General features: G+C 41.7%; 1 protein-coding gene across 2 annotated transcripts in view; it reads right to left on the minus strand.

Annotated features, from left to right (window-relative positions):
• LOC124794783 (serine/threonine-protein kinase tricornered) overlaps positions 1 to 15,337 on the minus strand; it is a 583,408-nt gene that overhangs the window by 435,720 nt on the left and 132,351 nt on the right. The window lies entirely within an intron of this gene.

A 15,337-nucleotide genomic window follows, 5' to 3' on the forward strand; every position in this document is an offset into this window, starting at 1 on the left:
CATACTGATTTGCGATCGTCCGAGCCAGCGATAAAACCAGAGTGAAATATCCACAACATTCCTCATATTTCATAAACGGTTTGAGAGACTGAAATAAGATATTGGCAAATGAGAGCACTCAAAGAGTAGAGTATTTTGCTATATGTTTATTAAAAAAAAAACTTTACTATCTACCGTATTATTCCACTGCCTACAGACGTTTTCGATGAAAGAATGTAATTTTTAAGGACCATTAATACTTAGTGAAACAAGAAATGCTATGGCTTTTGGAACAACGTAATTGAAAACATTAGACGTTTATTTTTGTAGCGCAGATGTGGGTTTTCATAAGCTACTGATCTTACTTTTCCTGGGATCCTCATTCGATAAACCACTGTTTCAGAATTCTCCCGCAACTGCGTCTGCAAAACATGTTAGTGAGGTGACACTATGAACTGCGCTGTGTTTTGGCAAAAGAAGCAAATTCTAAGAAAAACGGTTCAAACGGCTCTGAGCACTATTTGACTCAACATCTGAGGTCATCAGTATCCTGGAACTTGGAACTACTTAAACCTAATCAACCAAGAACATCACACACATCCATGCCCGAGGCATGATTCGAACTGGGACCGTAGCGGTCGCGCGGTTCAGAATGAAGCGCCTACAAACGCTCGGCCACAAATTTTAACATGGCAACAAGTGAAATCAGTAGATTTTACGCAAAATACCCCCAGTGAAGATGCTTATCTGAAAGTTATATGTGTTTAAGAAGCCAGGCGAAAATAGCTGGTCGTCTTGCATTTTCTACATTTTTTTTTTATACTAACCAAAGCAGATGTGACAGCAGATCTTTTAGATGGGCACCACTCAAGTGTGAGTATCGGGGAACTCCACTTTATATTTACGGAGAATGTGAGCATTGGCTTCAGTTTACAACGGCAAATTTGCAGGGGCTCCAGCGCTCGGAATTTTCCTTACAGCGCCCGCCCGCAACCCCCGCCACTAAGGCTGTGTTCACACTGCCGGCCGGGCCGGTATATAAAACTTCGCCACATCGTTTTATGAACTTATTTTTTCCTTAAAAGCGTTACTTACGTCGTGAAAAAAGAAAAAGTCTACTTTTCGTTTCGCGTGATTTCTTAGTTTCGTAACGCTTCCTAACCGATTTTGAAGAAAGTATGCGGCTAAAGAATCTGATTTTTGTACACGTGGTAGTGCAACATCTTAGCTTCGCATTGAATCATTTATCTTTCCGTATTTCTTAACAGTCATTGTGAAATGATGCTATTTGTCAACGTTGTGCACTTGATTTACAAATCTTGTAGTGAAAAAGTTATGTAGCGGGTAGCTTACTGTTAGATCCGTTTTAGACCATACATTGTTGGGAATGAAATGTAGCTAAAAGTACCAAAAAGTTTTTGAAATGATAATGATACTAATATCTGTCTCTGGTCTCAAGTAATGTGAGCTATTCAGTGGCGTCAGTGCCGTGTCCGCAAGCCACGGAGTTCGCGCGGTTACAGCTTGGTTTAGTGTAGTCATATAATGCAGCACAGAAAAAAACTAATTACTAGTAATCAGCGCAGACCTAGTGCCGGCCCCTCTTATTTTAATGGTCTCATTCTCTAGATAAATCCAAATGTATAAAAAAATTTTCCCTCGGCTACTGTACAATCATCTGCTATGCTTTTATGATTGGCCACACGTTGCATCACGAAAGACAAACAATTATTTGTCATCAACATCCTACAATTAGTATGATGTACATTTCGTATTTCGAACTAAAAGATAACTGAAGCGCAATTCTGTAGTCTCGTTGTCCACTTTGACAGAAAAAATAATGGAGAGTTAATGAAACTACTGTAGATCGGCACAGATGTGCGTTTCGTTGTTCTTCATTGTTTCTTTTTTCTTCCTTGGCGGGCTGCGCTGCACTGTCAAGGTAATCCCCACTCTTTGGCGAAATGGCTGGCGGGAGGCCAAATAAATAAATTTAAAAAGATCCCCACCCTTCGACAGCTGACAAGCAAGTCAGTAGAAAACGCAGCTGCAGTCAACAGTTGCTCGCCTTTAGCTAGTCTGTGCTGTCGTGTAGAACAATGTCTTCACTCTTTTATTGGTATTGTTTTGACTCTGCAGCAACTCGTCGAGTTTTGAAGTACAGAAGAACTAGGAGGTTATGGATTCATCCCATAAATAGCGACAGACATTTAGGAGAGTTTTTTTCTTTATATGAAGAACTTAAAAACTATCCTGAAAAATTTTATTCAAATTACGGAATGAATCATAATACATTTCAGTATGTGCTGCAGAACATTCAAGACAAAATTTCTAAACAGAACACAAATTTTCGCAGAAGTATAACAGCAGAAGAAAATCGTGTATAACGATAAGGTAAGATTCGTTAGTACACACTGTTTGGTTTGCAGTAGAACTTTGTACAGCATTCACTACCTCCAATTAATTGTAGTCATGCTTTTGTATTTTAAATTTCACAAACGCTTACCTCTGAGGGGAAGAGTGTTTATGGGACTCCTGAGAATCATTAGGAAGTAATTAGCTTCGTCATTTTGGATAATGTCTTGCTGTGCCTTCAACGAAGAATCGCAGAAATACTCCTTCAGAATTTTCCAACTTTTTTCTTCTTTTTTCTTCATGATGCAGCGCCTGGCAGTGGTAATGGTTCATCATGTGGAGCCACTGATGACCTCACAGAATTCTTTTCATTTCCTTGTAAGATAGACAGATTGATAGGTGAAGAGTTTTGAGATAATGCCCTTTGACTTAGTGGTTCTATTTCCACTGATAAGGAACTGCCACAGCATGACTTTGCAATGCATTATCATCTGGTAGGGACACATTTCCGTCCCTCAGTGACACTCATATCTGTCTCCGTTTACAAGTAAATGCGAACTATTCAGTGGCGGCAATGCCGCGATCGCTGGCAAGCTATTGTTGTAAATACATGTTTCGAAATTGTCTGTTCCGAAATTTTATCTTGAATGTTCTGCAGCACATACTAAAATGTATTATGATTCATTGTGTAATATGAATAAAATTTTTCAGCATGGTTTTTAAGTTCTTCATGTAAAGAAAAAAACTCTCCTAAATGTCTGTCGCTATTTATGGGATGAATCCATAACCTCCTAGTTCTTCTGTACTTCAAAACTCGACGAGTTACAGCAGATTCAAAACAATACGAATAAAAGAGTGAAGACATTGTTCTACACGACAGCACAGACTAGCTAAAGGCGAGCAGCTGTTGGCTCCAGCTGCGTTTTCTACTGACTTGCTTGTCCAGCTGTCGAAGGGCGGGGATTTTTTAAAATTTATTTATTTGGCCTCTGGCAGCTGACATCCATTTAGCCAAAGAGTGGGGATTACCTTGACAGTGCAGCGCAGCCCGCCAAGGAAGAAAAAAAAACAATGAAGAACAATGAAACGCACATCTGTGTCGATGTACAGTAGTTTCATTAACTCTCCATTATTTTTTCTGTCAAAGTAGACAACGAGACTACAGAATTGCGCTTCAGTTTCTGCAGTAAACGTATCACAAATCTCCAGTTTGTTTTTGTGATTAGTTTTACACCACTGATCACCAGTAATTAGTTTTTTTTCTGTCCTGCATTATATGACTACATTAAACCAAGCTGTAACCGCTCGAAATCCGTGGCTTGCGGACGCGGCATTGACGCCACTGAATAGCTCGCATTACTTGAGACCAGAGACAGATATCAGTGTCATTATCATTTCAAAAACTTTTTGGTACTTTTAGCTACATTTCATTCCCAACAATGTATGGTCTAAAACTGATCTAACAGTAAGCTACCCGCAACATAACTTTTTCGCTACAAGATTTGTAAATCAAGTGCACAACGTTGACAAATAGCATCATTTCACAATGACTGTTAAGAAATATGAAAAGATAAATGATTCAATACGAAGCCAAGATGTTACACTACCACGTGTACAAAAATCAGATTTTTTAGCCGCATACTTTCTTCAAAATCGGTTGGGAAGCGTTACGAAACTAAGAAATCACGCGAAACGAGAAGTAGAGTTTTTCTTTTTTCACGACGTAAGTAACGCTTTTAAGGAAAAAATGAGTTCATAAAACGATGTGGCGCAGTCTTATATACCGCTAAGAATTTTTAGAACATGAAAATCGGCGAAGTGGATTTTCCCCCATTTCGCCGACCCGGCTCGGCGCGGCGCGCAGTGTTAATGCACTACACGTTGGCCTGAGCTGGCTAGGCACGAGCCGAGCCAGTACGCGTCAGCCCGGCCCGGCCCGGCCCGGCCCGGCCCGGCCCGGCCGGCAGTGTGAACGCAGCCTTTAACGCTCTCCACCATGCGTGCACTGCCGATTGCGCACCTACCGGCCACGTTATTCTGCTAATTGGAGCTGGTTTTAGTGTGCCACCTTGTGTTTTTAGTTATACCTATTTCCACATTTCGCAGTTGCCCTTGAATATGGAAAGGAATAATAGAAATTGCAAACCACGTTTAATACAGGAACCTTTACTTGCTTGCTTGAGGGCTAGCCCACGTGGACAAACTTGTGGCCTGGATGCCCGCACAGAACACTCCTTACAGGAAAAAGCGCATCTGCACAAGCTGATCGGACCTGCTCTCAAATGCAATTCCGAAACATTTCCGGAGTCCATAGGTCGATCCGGCAATCCACAGGAAGTTGCGTAAGACGAGACAGACAAGGAAAGGCCTTCCTCTAAGATGTGAGTAGGGGGAAGACTGAATTCTAGAATTTAGGCGTAACTACTTAAGGAAGCAGAATTCCCCTTATTCACACCTAGCGGTTCGAGGCGCTTCAGTCCAAAACCGCGCTGCTGCTACTGTCGCAGGTTCGAATCCTGCCTCGGGCATGCATGTGTGTGTGTGATGTCCTTAGGATGGTTAGGTGTAAGTAGTTCTAAGTCTAGGGGACTGATGACCTCAGATGTTAAGTCCCATAGTGCTTAGACCCATTTGAACCTTATTTATAAGCTCTAGACTTGAGTACACAATCTCGGTGCTACGTGATATAGAGATAATGGTGAGTGGTTCCTTTGATTTCATATCGAGTAATCGTGTAAACCATTGCGTCCTCAAAGTTGTCGTGCGTAATATTGACATTAAATGAAGTACATGCTGCTGTGGACTTCAGTCCGGAGACTGTTTTGATGCAGCTCTCCATGCTACTTAGCCTTTTGCAAGCCTCCTCATCTCCGAGTAATTACTACAACCTACATAATTCTGAACCTGCTTACTGTATTTGTCTCTTGGTCTCCCATTCCAATTTTTACTCCCCCCGCACTTCCCTCCAGAATTGAACTGGTGATCCACTAATGTCTCGAAACGTGCCCTATCAACCCATCCCTTTTTTTTGAAGTTGTGCACAAATTTCTTGTCTGCTGAATTCCAATCTGTACTTCGTCATTAGCTGCGCGATCTATCCATCTAATCTTAAGCATTTTTCAGTAGCATCACATTTCAAACGCTTCTATTCTCTTCTTGTCTAAACTGTGTACCGTCCATGTTTCGCTTCCATACTTGGCTAGAGTGCAGACAAATACCTACGAAAGAGACATCGTAACACTTAAATCTGTATTAGATGTTAACAAATTTCTCTTCTTCTTCTTCTTCTTCTTCTTCTTCTTCTTCTTCTTGCCACTGCCTGTCTACATTTTACATCTTCTCCACCTCGCCTACTATCAGTTATTTTGCTACCCGAGTACATGAAAATCCCAAATTGTGGGGCGAATACTTGCCGCATCACATATTTTTCTGAAATGTAATTTCTTGGTAGCTATTACAAAGCGAGGCACTATGCGCTGATGTAAATAATTATAATCACTGTTAATTTCGACTCCTCGTTGCGACTTCGCCCACATTAAAGGCGTAGAACTCGAAATCTTAGTAAATAATAGAGAATACGTGCGAAAAACGCTCTATTTTAGTTTTTATTGTTTTCAAGTTTAAATTTTTTTGTATACAACATTAAAAAACATCAGAATAAAAAACACTTCTCATTTTATGGGTACTGTGTGGTGAGCGAATGAACTAGTGCCCTTAACTACCAACTCGTATAGATCACCATCCAATTTACCATAGGAAAAACACCATACATCTATTCCTATGTGTCGGACTTCTTTTATTGTTAACAAGCGAAACCTTTAAGTCTCTTAAAATGAATGGGTAAATCGATTTGGATCATTGGTATAGACTTTCTCCATCTGCTGGATTCGAGGTTTTTAGAAACAACGTTCCCCTTTAGGTATTACTACCTAACAAACCCGGCACTGCCTGGTTGTTCATCTTGCCGATTTCTTGTTAGAAACGAAACACTATGTGTAGTCCTGGTGTAGACTCGGTGTGAAGATTCCGGACAGTTTCTATACTCTGGGCGTAGCTGCTTCAAATCTCTACAATGTTGTTTTTTCAACGTCTCTATAGCAACACCTTTTCATAGATTTCGTTTTCGCCTACAAGCGTCTGCACTTCGTAGTTTAAAGCTGTCAAAAGCGATGGCATGTATCAGGGATTTTCTTAAGTGGACTCGACTGCAGACGTGTCTTAGCAGTAAATAATAAGTGTATTAAAACTTCATACATGACTCTGCATGTTTTTCGCCATCTCAGTCTTAATGACGTCTTATCTCTTAAACCATATTTCGTACAATGATGTATTCGTGTAGTACATTCAGTGGTGTATGTGAATATTGTCTGCGAAATATGTTTGGAATAGAGCTGGAGCAAAGAAGTAAGACATTTGAACGACATTCATGATGTGGCAGTTTTTCTAGCATCTAATTGTTTATGATGTCACATCTCGTGAACTATGATTAGTAGGTGTTTCTTACCATGACGGCATTGTCGCCTGGCAGGAAGGAACATGTGAACTAAGTCTGACTGAAATCCGTCCAGTGGTTTAGGAGGACATGCGGAACACACCAACACTCACAAACGATCCATTTCTTGTATTATTATTATTATTATTATTATTATTGTTGTTATTATTACAAATATCCTAGACATCTGTTGCACATTAAAAGGGGGGGGGTGCCAGTTATACTCTTTTCCGGGTTACAGAGGGGGAGAGACAATAACAAATTCTTAGAACCAACACCTGGCGCCGCGGCTGCATAGCAATACTTCTTGCGTGAAGTAAGTCGTTACTCTGCACAAGACCGTAGTTCTATCATTATAGTGCGCTGCCTTTGTCAGCAATAAGCCTCTTTGAACACATTCGACGCAACAGAAACCCTGAAACTGCGGAGGTGAAAAGTTGTCACGCCGCAGGGGGCGCTGCCAAGGCCAAGCGCACGACCGCGCGATGAACAACCGCGAAACGCCCCAGACCTACAAGCGGTAAATACAGCCGCAAGCCTTTCTAGCTCCTGACCCTATTTTCTGTTTTACCTTAAAGGTAATCAGCATTTTTAACTTTAAAATACCATGTAATCAAGCAATCTTCCGCGACGAAACCAAACCCTCGACTCGGCATCGTATTCTTGCCCGGTGATTCAATAGCAATTGTAATTACCTTAATTCGCTACAATGAGGCAGTTCGTTCTAGCTATCAGATACCACTGTCAATCATTACTCGGTTTTTCCTTGCTAATACGACTAGCAGCATGTGGTGTTGCCCTTTGATTAAAACGGTTTGTGATTCAGGGTTTAATTTCTTCGGAGGCTAGTAGTGAAGTTTAGCTGCGATCTGGAAAAGCGGCCGTGGAAATGCAAAGAGGGCAATCTTTTCTCGATGCGAAAAATTTGCGTATGGCGTAGCTCACGAACGCCAAACGGAAACTTTGACCACTGTTCATCCTAATTAACTTTCGTCTCGCCTAATTCCACAAGGCACAGAATCCGGCTTAACTTAGCCTTACTAAGGTGAATAAACATCGTATTTCTGCAAGTTGGTGTCTTACAACAGGCGTGGGTGGTGTATTAAATTGTACCTGGTTGTTTGCCGTGTGTGTTGTGTCCCCTATGGTGTGAATGTATTTAATAATTTACTTTTTTTACGTGTTCAGTATATCATGTGGAATTCGTTTCTTAATGGTGTGGAACGAGTCAATCTATTAATGTAACTCAGTTTTATAGCTGGCTAGCGGCTATAAATTTACCGACGCTTATCTACAATGGAGTAAGAAACTGAGATGTCCACGGACCATCAACTGAGAGTACTGCATATCTTGTTATATTTCATATACATATAAATACAAGTAGTACGTGTGCGAATAATTTATATACAAAGATAATGACTGTTTTCAAATGTAATGAGTAAGTAAATGTATGCAAAAAAAGGCTGTGAAGTGTCAGAGAACCTTATGTGCCACGACATAAATGCTAGCATAACGACAGTAGTTTATTTAGTATATGATAAGCTGTTTTAATGCGTTTACTTTTCATTGCTTCTTTTGTTTCGTTTTCTTTGCTTATTTTGCTGCCTTGCTGTTCGAACTGTTATGCACATCAATGTTCGAATTGTTCGTAATTGCTCGTAATTGCTGATGCCAATACTGATTAAGTTGCTGATGCTGTGGCATTGGCGAGCATAATCATACAGCTATTTATTGTATATGAATGACGGGTTAACGGATGGACAAAACTTATCAAATGTGTAACTCGTGTAACTGTTTACATACTTTCACTTCAGTAGAAAATAGAATCTTCCTAGTGATCGACAGCAACTGACTTTGATGAATAACGGATAGAAGTCGCAGTTGAAAGACAACCAGTGATTTATTAATAATAACGATACCGTATAGACTTAAAACTGTTTTCAAAGTAATAACAGGTCCTCGTCTGATTATTATTTGCCTGAAGGATAAAATTTCAAAGAAAGATCACATACTAATCAGCGATAATATTCTGACTATCGATGAAGAGTTCGAGTTGTTATTGTGGTGCTCTTAAAATATCTATGGTCTGATTATGGACATACTAAACATCTTCTACAAGCTGTAGTTAACAGAAACTTATTTACATTTAGGTTCAGAATTATGAAGTAAGTAACTATTGTACTGTTATATCACTGTATTTTTGTCAGATACAGCGATATATAGATTTAGGGAGACGATAGAAGAGCAACTCGTGTCCAGTTGCCTATCATAGTGTGCGATGTCACAGAATGACTGGATGCTGTTAACACCCGCACAATTAGCAAAAAGTTATGGTTTCGAAATAACATAGCCGAATTCCACTGCAGGATTGGGCTTTTTTACATTTATTATCAAGATATGCGTAACTTCCTTACAACTAGTTAACGCTTATCTTAGACTTCCTCAGGTCTGTAAATGGTACCGCAGCCCGAAACCGTTTCTCAAGAGACTGTATAAATGTGCTGTCTTGACAGAAAATAACCGCATTTCAATAGCCGTGGTTACTACCCCATACACATTATAGCGACATCTCACCTGTAATAAATCAGTACTCCAACTTTCGGCTATATTTTAGCAACACAAATAATGGGTCCTCAGTCCTCATGGTATGGAACTTACTTATTGCGCTTCGTGTTATGATAACCACTAATCATTGAGTAGTTCCATCAGGAAGCACAACGAGTGGCGCTGCACAACGACCGCTCTTAAGTCTTCAGTGATGACCGTCAGATCTTCACCCTCGTGTCTAGTTATGTTCAACCGATGGCATTCCTTTATCCTCCCTGGTCCTATCTTTTGTCTTCACGAGATCGGCTTTTTATTTTAAATTTGGCAATAGTGGTACAGGGTAGTCGGATGCCGTTCCTGCCCCCCCCCCCCCCCACACACACACACACACACACACACACACATTCCGAGACGGAATTTGTGTACCCCATATGATGCGTCTTATGTTATCAATGTGTAACTGTGATAACGTTTTCGAAATAATTGTGAATCGCGTAAATGAGGCGGCAGGTGGGTACCAGCCCGGTATTCACATATTTCGAGGAGGGTAACCGCATAAAAACCACACCCAGGCCGGTCGACACACCGGCCCTACTAATTAATACGCAGGGTGGATAGGATCCGGGGCCAACGCACATCCCTGAAACTCTGCAACGGTGTGCCAACGCTCGCAGTTATCCGAGCGGCATGAAGGAAGGACGTTTGAACTGTTTATCCTCCCGTGACAACGAGGTAATTAGAGACGATGCACAATCTCGCATTAGGGAGGGAAAAAATCGGCTGTGACCTTTCCAAAGGAACGATTTGTCTTAAGCGATTTAGCGAAATTACGGCAAACAAATCTGGATGGCCGGACAGGGATTTGAACCGTCGTCGTGCCAAATGCGAGTACAGTGTGCTAATACTACGCCACCTAGCTAGGTCATGGCGGCATCAAAACATGGCGCCGAACGCTAGCAACTCGACTGATGTAGAACTGAAGAAGTATCGTTCCACAGTTACATTGCTGCGTTTTTGCCAATTCGCAATCGTTTTGTTTTATCACTGAGTCACACTGATTGCTATAGGTAGGCCCCTCAAGGAAAGACACAATGAGGCGACGAAAGTCATGGCTTTCCTCCCAACATCGCGTCGGGTCTCCTTTTCCCCTCGCGCACTGCAGCAATTCGACGTGGCATGGACTCAACAAGTCGTTGGCAGTCCCCTGTAGAAACAATGAGCCATGCTTCTTCTGTAGCCGCTCATAATAGCTAAAGTGTGGTCGGTGCAGGGTTTTATACACGAATTAATAGTGTCGTGTGACGAGGGCCTCCCGTCGGGTAGACCGCTCGCCTGGTGCAAGTCTTTCGATGTGACGCCACTTCGGCGACTTGCGCGTCGATGGGGATGAAATGATTATGATTAGCACAATACAACACCCAATCCCTGAGCGGAGAAAATCTCCGACCCAGCCGGGAATCGAACCCGGGCCCGTAGGATTGATAGCCTGTCGCGCTGACCACTCAGCTACCGGGGCCAGACTCTACAAGAATTGAAGTTTCTAAAAGCATCGTGAAGCGCAAAAAAAAAAAAAAAAAAAAAAAAAAAAAAATGTAGCAAACAGAAAAGTGGGTTCGTAAAAGCCGAAAAAGAGCGAATAGTGGGAGGAAAGCCAAGTTAGCAACGACGGAAAAAATTTTTTAAATGTGCACAAAGTAACAGTAAACCAAAAATGCCACCGATGATACTTCGATAATAAAAGAGAAACGCCAGTCTTAAATTGCAGTACGCTTAACACAGATAAAACAGAAGCAAATAAAAGTTGCTATGAAACATATGATGCATTCCAGAACGAATTTTTCACTCTGCAGCGTAGTTTGCGCTGTTCTGAAACTTCCTCGCAGGTTAAAACTGTGTGCTGGGTGCAGCCAACAAAGAGAAAATTATACTCCGGACACGTAGCGATAAGAATGAAATTGTAGATGAACGTACTAAGCTCCATACAATCAATTTCAGTTGATAACTCCGACAAGAAGAGACCATGGACATATCAGTATTAGCGTCTTAAACCGCGTCACTGATGCCGTTGCTGTAATCTGTCGTTCTGGCCATTGATGTCACTTGAAGGAAAAGAAACCCTTGCGCGATTATTCGTCTTGTCTAGGAACTCTAAATGTTGGTGCATCTGTTCGTTTTACGGAAAAGTTTAGTACTTCATCATTAGGGCGACGATACTCTTGAAAACACTGTACGCAGCTATACAAAACGCGTGACATACGTGTTAACATCATCTTGAGTAAAATATTCCTCTCGTATAATGCTCCACCATCCGGATCTCCGGGCTGGGGCTACTTGCGAGGATTTTGACATGGGAGCAAAGAAAAACAAAAAAAAAAAAAAACTTCCCATAAATGTTCGATGGGATTCATTCCGGGAGAGCTGGGTGGCCGAATAATCCACTCGAATTGTCCAGAATGGAAGCCAATAAATGGCTGCAAATGGCCTCAGTTGGACCAGATGACCCACTCCATTCCTTGTCAATACAACGCACACCATTATGCAACCACCACCAGCTTACACATTGCCTTGTTGACAACCTAGGTCCATGGCTTCGTGGGATCTCCGCAACACTAACCCTACCATCAGCTCTTACTAACTGATACGGGGACTCATCTCATTAGGCCACCAGTCTTCTACGATCCACCCGATATGGTCGTGAGCCGAGAAGAGGCGCTGCCGGCGACGTCGTGCTGTTATAAAGGCACTCGTTGTCGGTCGTCTGCTGTCGTAGCCCATTAACGCCAAGTTTAGCCGTAATGTCCTAACGGATACGTTCATCGTACGTCCCACATAGATTTCTGCGGTTATTTCACGCAGTGTTCCTTCTCTGTTACCACTGACAACGCTATGCTAACGCTGCTGCTCACGGTCATAAAGCGAGGGCCGTTGGCCGCTGTGTTGTCCGTGGTGAGAGGTAATACCTAAAGTTTGGTATTCTCGTCACACTTTTGCCACCATGGATCTCAGAGTATTGAATTCCCGAACGATGTACAAATGACGGCTACCTTGTGTACGCGATGCTACCGCCATCTTAATATGTGCATATCGCTATCCTATCACTTGACATCTCGATGAAGATTTACGTACTCCAACACGACGTTAGGTCAGGCACAGGAGGCAGGAGGGTGGGAATAAATCTGTAGAGTCGTAACTTACCTCCCGTGACAAAAATATATATTTAAAGAATCATCGCATCAGAACTGGCGTCAAGTTGAATAAATTTAAATCTTGATTATTAATATTTAACACATTGAAATAAAAAGATCCCCTTGATGGAAGCTACAGTCAACACTAGTGTTTCATCTTTCTAATAATTCTGATAAATACGTAGCATGATTACGAGTAATGTATCGAAGATTAGCGGCAGTAGCATAATGAACATCAGAGGTAATATCCGAGCGCTGACGAACTATAATTTGCGAGGGAAAAGGGGTCCGCTATAGCCCTCAGTCTGAAGCAGTCTGCTATCGTGTCAAGGATGGAGTCTGTCGTCGCGCTCAAGTTAGGTGTCTACCTAGCTTTAATTAGCATACAGTCGCCAGGAGTAGGCTTTTAATTCGTCCATTATGTGTATATTTTAAGTGTTAAAGGTGCATCAAGCATTTATTAGAGTCACACAGAAAGATTTAGTGTCAGAAATGATTGTGATTAATATTTAATATGATGCGGTGCGGAGCTGCGAATAGACCTCGCGTTCTTGACTTTATTGACACTATCGGCAATATGTTCAAGTGTGAAGAGTCTTCTGTCATTATATAAATGAGATGGCATCCCTTCTTTTAATACCGAAGACTTGGAATTCATCATTCAAGAAAAAAGTAGCGCTCAGCATTACCATCCTACATTTCATTATTTGTCAACTAAGAATCTACAAGCAGCGGAGAAGATAACCAATGAGACATCGAGTCAACTACAGAAGACGCTAGGTAAGCAAGTGTCTTAGGATTTAATCTTTTAGTTCATCCGACGTTGCCCTTCTCAAGCAATTTCGCTTAGAGCACAATTTAGGTGTTAGCATGGATGAAGTGGTATTGTGTCTAGGCAGAAAATTCCCTTGCATTGAAAATTACTAACAGATGTGATGCAACGAAGTCATTTTCATCAACAGATCGCGAAGAATAATTACAGAATTATGGGAGGCAGTACACATTTTTCCCAAATCAATCAAAATTCATGGGATGTATGTGTGATTTAAATGTAGATCATCGTCCAATTTCGTACACTCCTCTCCCACTTTCCGAAATTGTCTTTCAATGGTGTGCTACATCAGTTATCATCAGAATATGGTTATGTAAACGTCAGTTCCTTATGAATGCTCTCCATCGCTCCTCAAAGGTGTTTCTCTATTCATTCGAAATAATATTGGTATGCATACATGTTTCCTTAGAACGAATTTCGCTTATGGGTGGCGAGAATAACAAACGAGCGCTTATAGCCGCACACAGACAGCCTTTCCGCTGCGTCCTATAAGCGAAGAGACTAGGTAAAAGTGACGAAGTCTCTTATATTGATACGAAGTACCGTTTGCCATGCCCTATATAGCGACTTGGAGTATATATGTAGATCTAGTTTAGACTGACTAGATCTTACAGATTCAGCTAGTTCTATTTTTAGCGACAGTGGAAAAAACCTGTTTCACAATAATCCAGAAATTAACGTTTCAATAGGAAGAGTACTGTCAACTGAGATATCCCAGCACACTTTCTGGAACGATACGTAATTTTTACCAGCCATTCCGTCTCATGTCATCCTCCCTGTCCAGCAGTTGCGCAGTTTTCTTGGCTGCCATGCAAGTAAAAAGGGTTTATTTCGATAATGTTTCCATTCGAATGGTGTTACCTAGCGAAGTGATGTCTAAGGAAGAAATTATTCTATGCGAGTGCAGCCACGTGTAAACTGTCGATAACTCCCCCACCGAGTCTCTCAATAGCTCTCTCCGCAACGGTTCTACTGCTCGGCGCAAATTTTATATATACCTAACGATCCATTGGCACAAGTCCAATACTGATACAGTGAAATTTATACTACTTTGTCTGCGACATTCTTTCCCAACGTAATTTTGTCTGACACCGTCCACCGACAGAACTTGACAGCTCAGTAAATAGAACACTGAACTCTTGATCCGGAAGGGACTGGCTCATAAACCACATGACGTTATGTTCATCTGCTTGAGATTCAAGCTCCTGCCGCTTGGTGTGGAAACACTCCCGAGGACAACACTAAGTACCGTACTCGGCATACTTCTCTAGATTTTTCACCCCCCCCCCCCCCCCACCCCAGCCGCCCTCCCTCTGCTGACGGAAGTAGAGAAACACCGAATTTGTTTTTTGTTTTCTTTGCTCCCATGTCAAAATCCTCGCAAGTAGCCCCAGCCCGGAGATCCGGATGGTGGAGCATTATACAAGAGGAATATTTTACTCAAGATGATGTTAACACGAATGTCACGCGTTTTGTATAGCTGCGTACAGTGTTTCGAAGAGTATCGTCGCCCTAATGATGAAGTACTAAACTTTTCCGTAAAACGAACAGATGCACCAACATGCAGAGTTCCTATACAAGACGAATAATCGCGCAAGGGTTTCTTTTCCTTCAAGTGACATCAATGGCGAGAACGACAGATTACAGTAACGGCATCAATGACGCGGTTTAAGACGCTAATACTGATATGTCCATAGTCTCTTCTTGTCGGAGTTATCAACTGAAATTGATTGTATGGAGCTTAGTACGTTCATCTACAATTTCATTCTTATCGCTACGTGTCCGGAGTATAATTTTCTCTTTGTTGGCTGCACCCAGCACACAGTTTTAACCTGCGAGGAAGTTTCAGAACAGCGCAAACTACGCTGCAGAGTGAAAAATTCGTTCTGGAATGCATCATATGTTTCATAGCAACTTTTATTTGCTTCTGTTTTATCTGTGTTAAGC

The sequence above is a fragment of the Schistocerca piceifrons genome, chromosome 4, assembly GCF_021461385.2.
Source record: "Schistocerca piceifrons isolate TAMUIC-IGC-003096 chromosome 4, iqSchPice1.1, whole genome shotgun sequence".
In the NCBI taxonomy this organism is placed as follows: Eukaryota; Metazoa; Arthropoda; class Insecta; order Orthoptera; family Acrididae; genus Schistocerca; species Schistocerca piceifrons.